Source organism: Triticum dicoccoides, chromosome 4B, assembly GCF_002162155.2.
Source record: "Triticum dicoccoides isolate Atlit2015 ecotype Zavitan chromosome 4B, WEW_v2.0, whole genome shotgun sequence".
NCBI classification, from domain to species: domain Eukaryota; kingdom Viridiplantae; phylum Streptophyta; class Magnoliopsida; order Poales; family Poaceae; genus Triticum; species Triticum dicoccoides.
The window spans coordinates 681,057,989-681,064,905 of record NC_041387.1 but is presented as its reverse complement, the minus strand read 5'-3'; the positions used below and the strand labels follow the sequence as shown (position 1 = coordinate 681,064,905).

The following is a 6,917-nucleotide window of genomic DNA, read 5'->3' as shown; positions in this document are numbered from 1 at the left end:
TATAGTTGAGGTCTTTGGGGCCAACACAAGAGTTTTGATCTCTCCCTGGCGCAGCCCTGCATCTCTCTTTCCTCCTCTCCCGCGGTGCTTGGCGAAGCCCTGCAGGATTGCCACGCTCCTCCACCACCACCACGCCGTCGTGCTGCTATTGGATGGACTCTTCCTCAACCTCTCCCTCTCTCCTTGCTGGATCAAGGCGTGGGAGACGTCACCGGGCTGTACGTGTGTTGAACGCGGAGGTGCCGTCCGTTCGGCACTAGGATCTCAGGTGATTGGATCACGACGAGTACGACTCCTTCAACCCCGTTCTCTTGAACGCTTCCGCTTAGCAATCTACAAGGGTATGTAGATGCACTCTCCTTCCCCTCGTTGCTGGTTTCTCCATAGATAGATCTTGGTGACACGTAGGAAAATTTTGAATTTCTGCTATGTTCCCCAACGGCCCCTCCCCCTACCGTGATGTACGTGGATGAATCCGACGGCAACGAGGACGACCTCGTAGGATCCAGCCACGGTTGTGCGGAATTTCGCGGGGACGAATCTACCCGGCCTCTCGTCCTATCTGCCGCCGGTAGAGGCATCCATGTCCGATGGTGTGTATTTTGGCTGGTTCCATGAGCACTTCGTTCCCTGCCGTGTAGTCTTCGTTGATTCGGAAAGATGGTGGTTGTCTGTTTAGCCATTTCAATCTGCTATTGATCATGCTCATTCTTGTTATATTCAGTTATATTGGAAACACCATCTGATTCAGTTATATTCTTGATCATGCTCATGCTCATCCTTATTCAAATAAGAATACTTCTGTTTGGAGAGCTCGGGTGTCAGCTGTGTGGAAGCACCAGCTGATTTGTAACTGGTCGGAAGGTGAGCTTCTCATACTCGCTGCCGTCGAAGCACGGCACCTCGCCGCCACTTATGTTGCGTGTTGTTGTGCTGTAGGTCCTTGGGGTTGGGTGCGGCAACTCGCGACTCGAAGACATTTCGTGCATGTGCTCCCCTGCGCTTGGTGACCAATACATCTACTCCGTCGTGAACATGTGCTTCGTGTCATACAGGTCGCCGCCAAGGGTGAGCTCGTGCAGCGGTACAGGTATAGATGTGCATCCCATAAGGGCAGCTACAGTTTCTTTCATAAAGTTATTTGTGTGAGTGCCCTGCATATTGAAGTAAACTGGATCGGCTAATCTTGAGTTCCTCCACCAAGTTATATTACTTCGACAAGAAAAAGTGCAGAAAGACCATATAAAGTACTCTGGTGACTCTCTCAATTGAACTAGAATTTTTTTAGATGCGTGAAACATGCACAACGATTTGCTCTATTGAGTCTATGTATGTTGAACTAGCACTCGAATTATAGCTCATGCCGGTATACTAATTTTCTCTTTCTCATATCAGCTCTCCTTCTTTTTGTCCATTTTTCTTCACTACTACCTGAAGGAAACTGTACTGGATAGCAGCCTATCATATATAGTTACATGTACCGAGTGATTTAGCTTCATTTTAATGATACTGTCAACAACTAACTACTGCTGCGACATATTTGATGCAACCTGTAAAATATTTTTTGTTTAATTTCAGCATATCATTTATATACTGAAGTCTCTTCTGGACATGTTGTCTAATTGCGTCATGTATGTTAGATATTTGTTCTATAATACTTGCCATTGACTATTTTTCTTTTATTTAGGTTATGTGCATTATTGATCAGCCAATCTTGAGAGAGAGATGGGTTGGCGTGAATGGGAAGAAAACTACATTGAATGGACAAGAAGTATGCCCTCAACTTTTTCATGGTATGTCTTACTTATTGTTCTTGTGATTTTTTCCATCAGTTTCACTTTACATTTCTTCTTTGCTTTTTCATGGCATCAGGATGCCCACTGCCGACGGCGCTGCGTTGCTACCAAAGGGGCACCCTGCCGCGGCCAGGGACTCGCTGCCGTCGAAGCACGACACCTTGCCGTCACGTATGTTGGGTGTTGTGGTGCTGCAGGTCCTTGGGGTTGGGTGCGGCAACTCGAGACTCGAAGACGATCTTCTGTGGTAGGGCGTCACCGGCGGCGGCGGCACCTGTATAGACCGTCTCGGTGTGACAGAAGAGTTCGGAGTTCACTCCGAGAAAGAATTGCTTTGCATGTACATTTGCTGAAAGACTGATGTGCTGAACTTTCGATGATTTCGATTGGTCTCTAACATAACATTTCCTCTTTTTGTTGATATGTCCAAAAGAGATCCTTATTTCACCTTTTGTTTATAGGTATTCAACTTGAGGAATTTCATACTTTTGGAGTGGAGCTATCAAATATATGTGTGCTCGATGTTGGTGTTTTAATCCGGATCTCTCGCTGAAGGTGCTCGATGTTGGTGTTTGAATACTGCTACCGTACTTCAAGGTCTGTAGCAGCTCTTACAATGGATTCTTTTTAATGATAGTACAATTTATTTTTGTTTCGATTTGGTATTGTTGTTCTGTTCACTTAACCCAGTCTGTAGCAGCAACTTTTCATGTCGTTTCCTCGCCAACAAATGTCATAATTTATCACATACGTGTGCAAATGGTTTTTTGGCTATAGTATGAGTATATGGTTCAGAGAAGTTCGGTCAGATGCAAAGCATGCTTAGCATCTCATAGTCGTAGGCTATTCCTTTTAAAATTGAAGCCATCCAGGTTTTCAATTATGGAGATGATTTGGAAACTCTGCATAGAAAATTATTTACTCTAATGCAAATTACACATATTAAGGCCTTTATTCTTTTATATTAAGGTCTCCAGTGCAAGCATTAGCCCATCTTTAGCTGCTCATAAGCAGTGTCAGTGATATATATATAAGTACACTCTTGCTAAGATTAATCTTTGATATATATAATTCATTGCCTGGATATAGTTTGCTTTGAATGTTTTTTTGCTCTTTAGTCTATGAAGAATTGCAAGGAGGAGGATAATAGAGCAGCAACCAGAGCTGACAATTGGCTTGTAAATGCTGCAAAGTTCTCCTAGAGGTGTGATGTTGGTGGTGATTTTCTTATTCGGGGATATGGATGTGGCGGGTCTGTGGGCACCATGCTGACGCGGAGAAGGAGGTGCAGGTAGCGGGGGCGCTTGAGGTGAGGTGGCTGCAGGGTCGCTCGAGAAGAATAGGCTCATCAGCACCACCTGGATGCCTTCGTCATCAGCAATGTGGACAAGGTGCAAAAGGGATATCGCCCTTACCTCTTATTCAGTCTGGAAAATTATGCAATGTTTGGTTTGGTAGATTTAACAGTCGCTGGTTTGGAAATTTGTTACCTATAGAAGTACAGGAATAACATGACTAATATTTATTGAATTTATAGAGTTATTGTTTTTTTCTACAAAGTCAGTTGTTAAATTAGGAAGAACATCGTCTAAAATCTTGACAACATAAAGGAGCATAGAGTTAATAGATTATGAAATCCTGTAGTGCATCAGATGCACCCTTCACTAATTTTTGAACACATTTATATTATCCAGGTTCCGACCTCATTCGTTGTGATGTTTGTCTTTTTTATGTGGGCGAGGAAAACATTTTTAGGAGTGATACTCCCAAACTTTGATTTCTTGGTTGTCGAATCATGGTGCTGATTAGATTTTACTTAACCTTAATTCATCTATTTATATTGCGGCTTTGTCTTTTAGCTCATCTTTTAGTTTCTCTTCTCCACTTCACACAAGATTTTATTGTAGGCTACCAAGTACAATTATACCACTTATACTCTTTCTATCTGATTATGCAAAGCTTGATCTATACTCATTGAACTTTGTTAGATAGTAGGCCCTCCTATTAGTGTGCCTAAATATAATTGTTTCTCTGTGTTTATAGTATCTTAGTCCAGTAGAATGAATGTTCTCGAGTAATTAGAGGTATTTGGATCAAGTGAATGTCTGAATACCACTAAAATCGAAATCATAATTAAAAAATACTGACCTTTTTCTTCAGGGCGTCTGTTCCTCCTCCCATGGTCAGCACCACCACCTACTCTGAATCTCCGATCAGAATAGTACGAACTATTAAATAGGGAACTTAATGCTTATCATTGTTGATGTACATATGTACAACTAACAATGTTTGTGCTGCAACCAGCTTACTTTATTCCTTGCTGAAATTTATCTTGATTTATTTCACATCAGATAGTTCTGAACCTAGATGATCTCAATTAAGGTCATTGAAATTTGTTAAATTATTTTTATCCGCTCTTCTGAACGAGCGTATACTATGATCTGATTTGTATATCATATTACTGAGGCAGCGCTGGGCCATGCTGTGGTGAGAACATACTAGAGATAATTGGGGTGTGTGGCTGATTGCTTCATATGCTGCTAATGATATATGTAGACTGCTGATTGCTCCTGATATACAGTGTGGATTGCAGCTGATAGTAGGATTGTACTCAATTTGATAGGTAAAGTGGGATGGCGGGATTGTATAGTGCTCATAAGCCAGTCCGGGCATTGTCCTTCCTCGAATGAATCTGAGACTACTCCTCATATGTTAATCAGTTGCTCCTCCCTAGCTTTGGTTTGGTCTGAACTTCAAATTTTTCATCCACTCAATGTTGATTCAGTCAAAGATCTCTTGGAAAAATTATTTCGACAAGATTCACTCTATAATGTTGTTATCATTGTCCTCTGGAATATATGGAAGCGCAAAAACTCCAAGGTCTCCCGGGATGTTTTTGAGGAATTGCACATTACTGCTAGCAAGATTGCTGATGATTGATACCATGGTCCAACAGGTATTCACATGAAATTAATAAATGGCACCTTACGGATTGGAGTACTCTACTGTATCACCTATCTGGGAGATTTTAATTTTTTCCTTCTATTGTTTCTCTTAATCCCTGTGTACTCATTGGACTTTGTATAGTTCTCAGTTTTATGAAGTGGTTCAGGCTGGCGTAAGCCGCCATAGTCCCAGTAAAAAAAAGGCTACAAGCTTCGCTTCGGCCTTTTGGAACTGAATATTATGTAGTTTTATTGAGATTATTGATAGTGCTTCTCTACTATCAAAGAAGGTAATAGTCTCTTATGTGTTTCTTTTTGTCCATTTGAATGCACTCCATTTTTTAGTGTATTAATTAACATCAAACCTCCCATTCTTTCTAGAGTGCTGATGTATTATTATTTTCAGCTTAACACATTTAACTTCCTATAGATTTCATGGTTTATGCAGATTAACCGAGCTAAGAATTTTTGTGAAGCTAAAGCTGGTGTTAAGATGAACGCCCCTATGTATATATTTGAAACAGTTAGATACATGCTTGACAGACTATATAGGGGTGATCAAAACCATGCAAAGCATTATGGGACAAGTTTCTCTACCTTAAATAAGTGTTCGTTCTCTCGTGTTTACTATTCGTTTAAGGGTCATCAACCCGTGTATTTATTTTCATTGAGCAAGTTTTACATTTTTCTTCAGTAGTGTTCATTGTGCAGTTCTAGATTTTTAAGAGAGTAGAGTTTATTGATTTATTACATGGAGAGACCAGTAGTGTCGTAGTGGTCTTGACATAATTGCTAACATTTTCTACTAGACAAAGTTTAATTGCACTAAATACAAATTAGAACATGCATAGACATTTATCTTCTTTCTACAGAATGGTTAGTGTAAACGTACTTTAAGTTGTACATGATTCTGTATCTGACCATTTTATCTCATATGTTGATGTGGTTGCAGATATGAACTTCAAATTATCCTGCAATGTATTGACTGCTCGGAGCTAACTTGACTACGCCAGTTTTCTTTTATGGCTCAAAGTAGTTAGTGTCCCCCCTTATTATGAGAGAGGTACTACTTCAAACATCTCTTCTTAATGTTTTATGTCATGGCATACAGTATGAGGGAGTGTTAGTTGGCTTGACTTTCGTGGCACTCATTGATAACCTTTCAGTTTAGGAGTTTTTGTGGCCTCTTAATCCATGAGAGTATGCTCATGTTGAAGAAGTTAGTCATAATGAGGGGCACCATAAATGTTTGTTATCTGGCACAAATTCGTAATGAATATCACATGTGAACCTTTTACTGTTGTGTTATTCAAATTTCATTGTACTATTCATACAGTAAAATATGAGTGCCATGTCAGAATATGGTTCTCGATCTGAAAGATCATATTCGAAATTACAGGTTCTATGGCAGTGGAGTAATGTTCGTAAATTATATATTGCTTTCAAGTTTGGAGCTGGAATAATATATGTGCTGCATTTAGTTATAGTCTTATAGATATACATGAACATCCATTGTATATTTCTTGCAAGACATGGTAACTACTATTATTTTGATTGTTTCCGTGAACTATTTTGACCTTGATTAAGAAGTAGAAAGTTTTTAGCCTCGTAGGTTGTTTGATCTACTATATCAAGTGGCACTTGGCTTCTCATGGCTCTCCTCGCATTTGCCAAAACAAAGTTAGTACACACTACCTAGAGCTCTGGAAATTAGAACTGAAAAATGGTCCTGCGGTTTATTAGCTGATATAAATCATGCACAATCCTCTACATTTAAAAATAAACCGGCCACAAAGCAGTATACTTTTTTCCGAGTACTACCTTGAGAGAGCCAAGGGGTTCTGCATTTTATAAAGAAGAAGAAAGTTGCCCGGTTCCATACATGCTTACCTGAGAAATATATCTTATCTATCTAGTGGAAATCAGGCAAAAACCTACAGATACAAAAGTCACAAAGTCCCCCACCGGTCGTGACCGAACTACTGTTTTTGGAAATATAAAATGAGCTAGATTACTAACATTGATGTAATGCTTGTATGTCAACCTATTCCTTTATCGGTTCAATTACAGAGTTTTGTTATTATGTGAATGGAGTAATGGAGAGCTAAGAAAAAACAAGGTAACAGTTAGTGTTACTCTTGCGAGGTAGTTTCAATCATATCATTGTTTGCTTTCC

General features: G+C 39.9%; 2 long non-coding RNA genes across 3 annotated transcripts; both read left to right on the top strand.

Moving 5' to 3' along the window:
- Positions 1–610: 610 nt before the first annotated feature.
- On the top strand, positions 611–1,797 carry LOC119292350. The gene is made up of 3 exons (XR_005142951.1): positions 611–864; positions 940–1,090; positions 1,688–1,797. It is a non-coding gene; the product is annotated as an uncharacterized LOC119292350 (long non-coding RNA).
- Positions 1,798–3,097: 1,300 nt separating this feature from the next.
- Positions 3,098–6,589, top strand: LOC119292349. 2 transcript variants are annotated; one of them, XR_005142949.1, is made up of 5 exons: positions 3,098–3,187; positions 4,420–4,752; positions 4,891–5,031; positions 5,694–5,804; positions 6,141–6,589. It is a non-coding gene; the product is annotated as an uncharacterized LOC119292349 (long non-coding RNA). The 2 variants fall into 2 exon arrangements; XR_005142950.1 differs by lacking the exons at positions 5,694–5,804; positions 6,141–6,589 and having other exon boundaries at positions 4,884–4,942.
- The last annotated feature ends 328 nt before the right edge of the window (positions 6,590–6,917 follow it).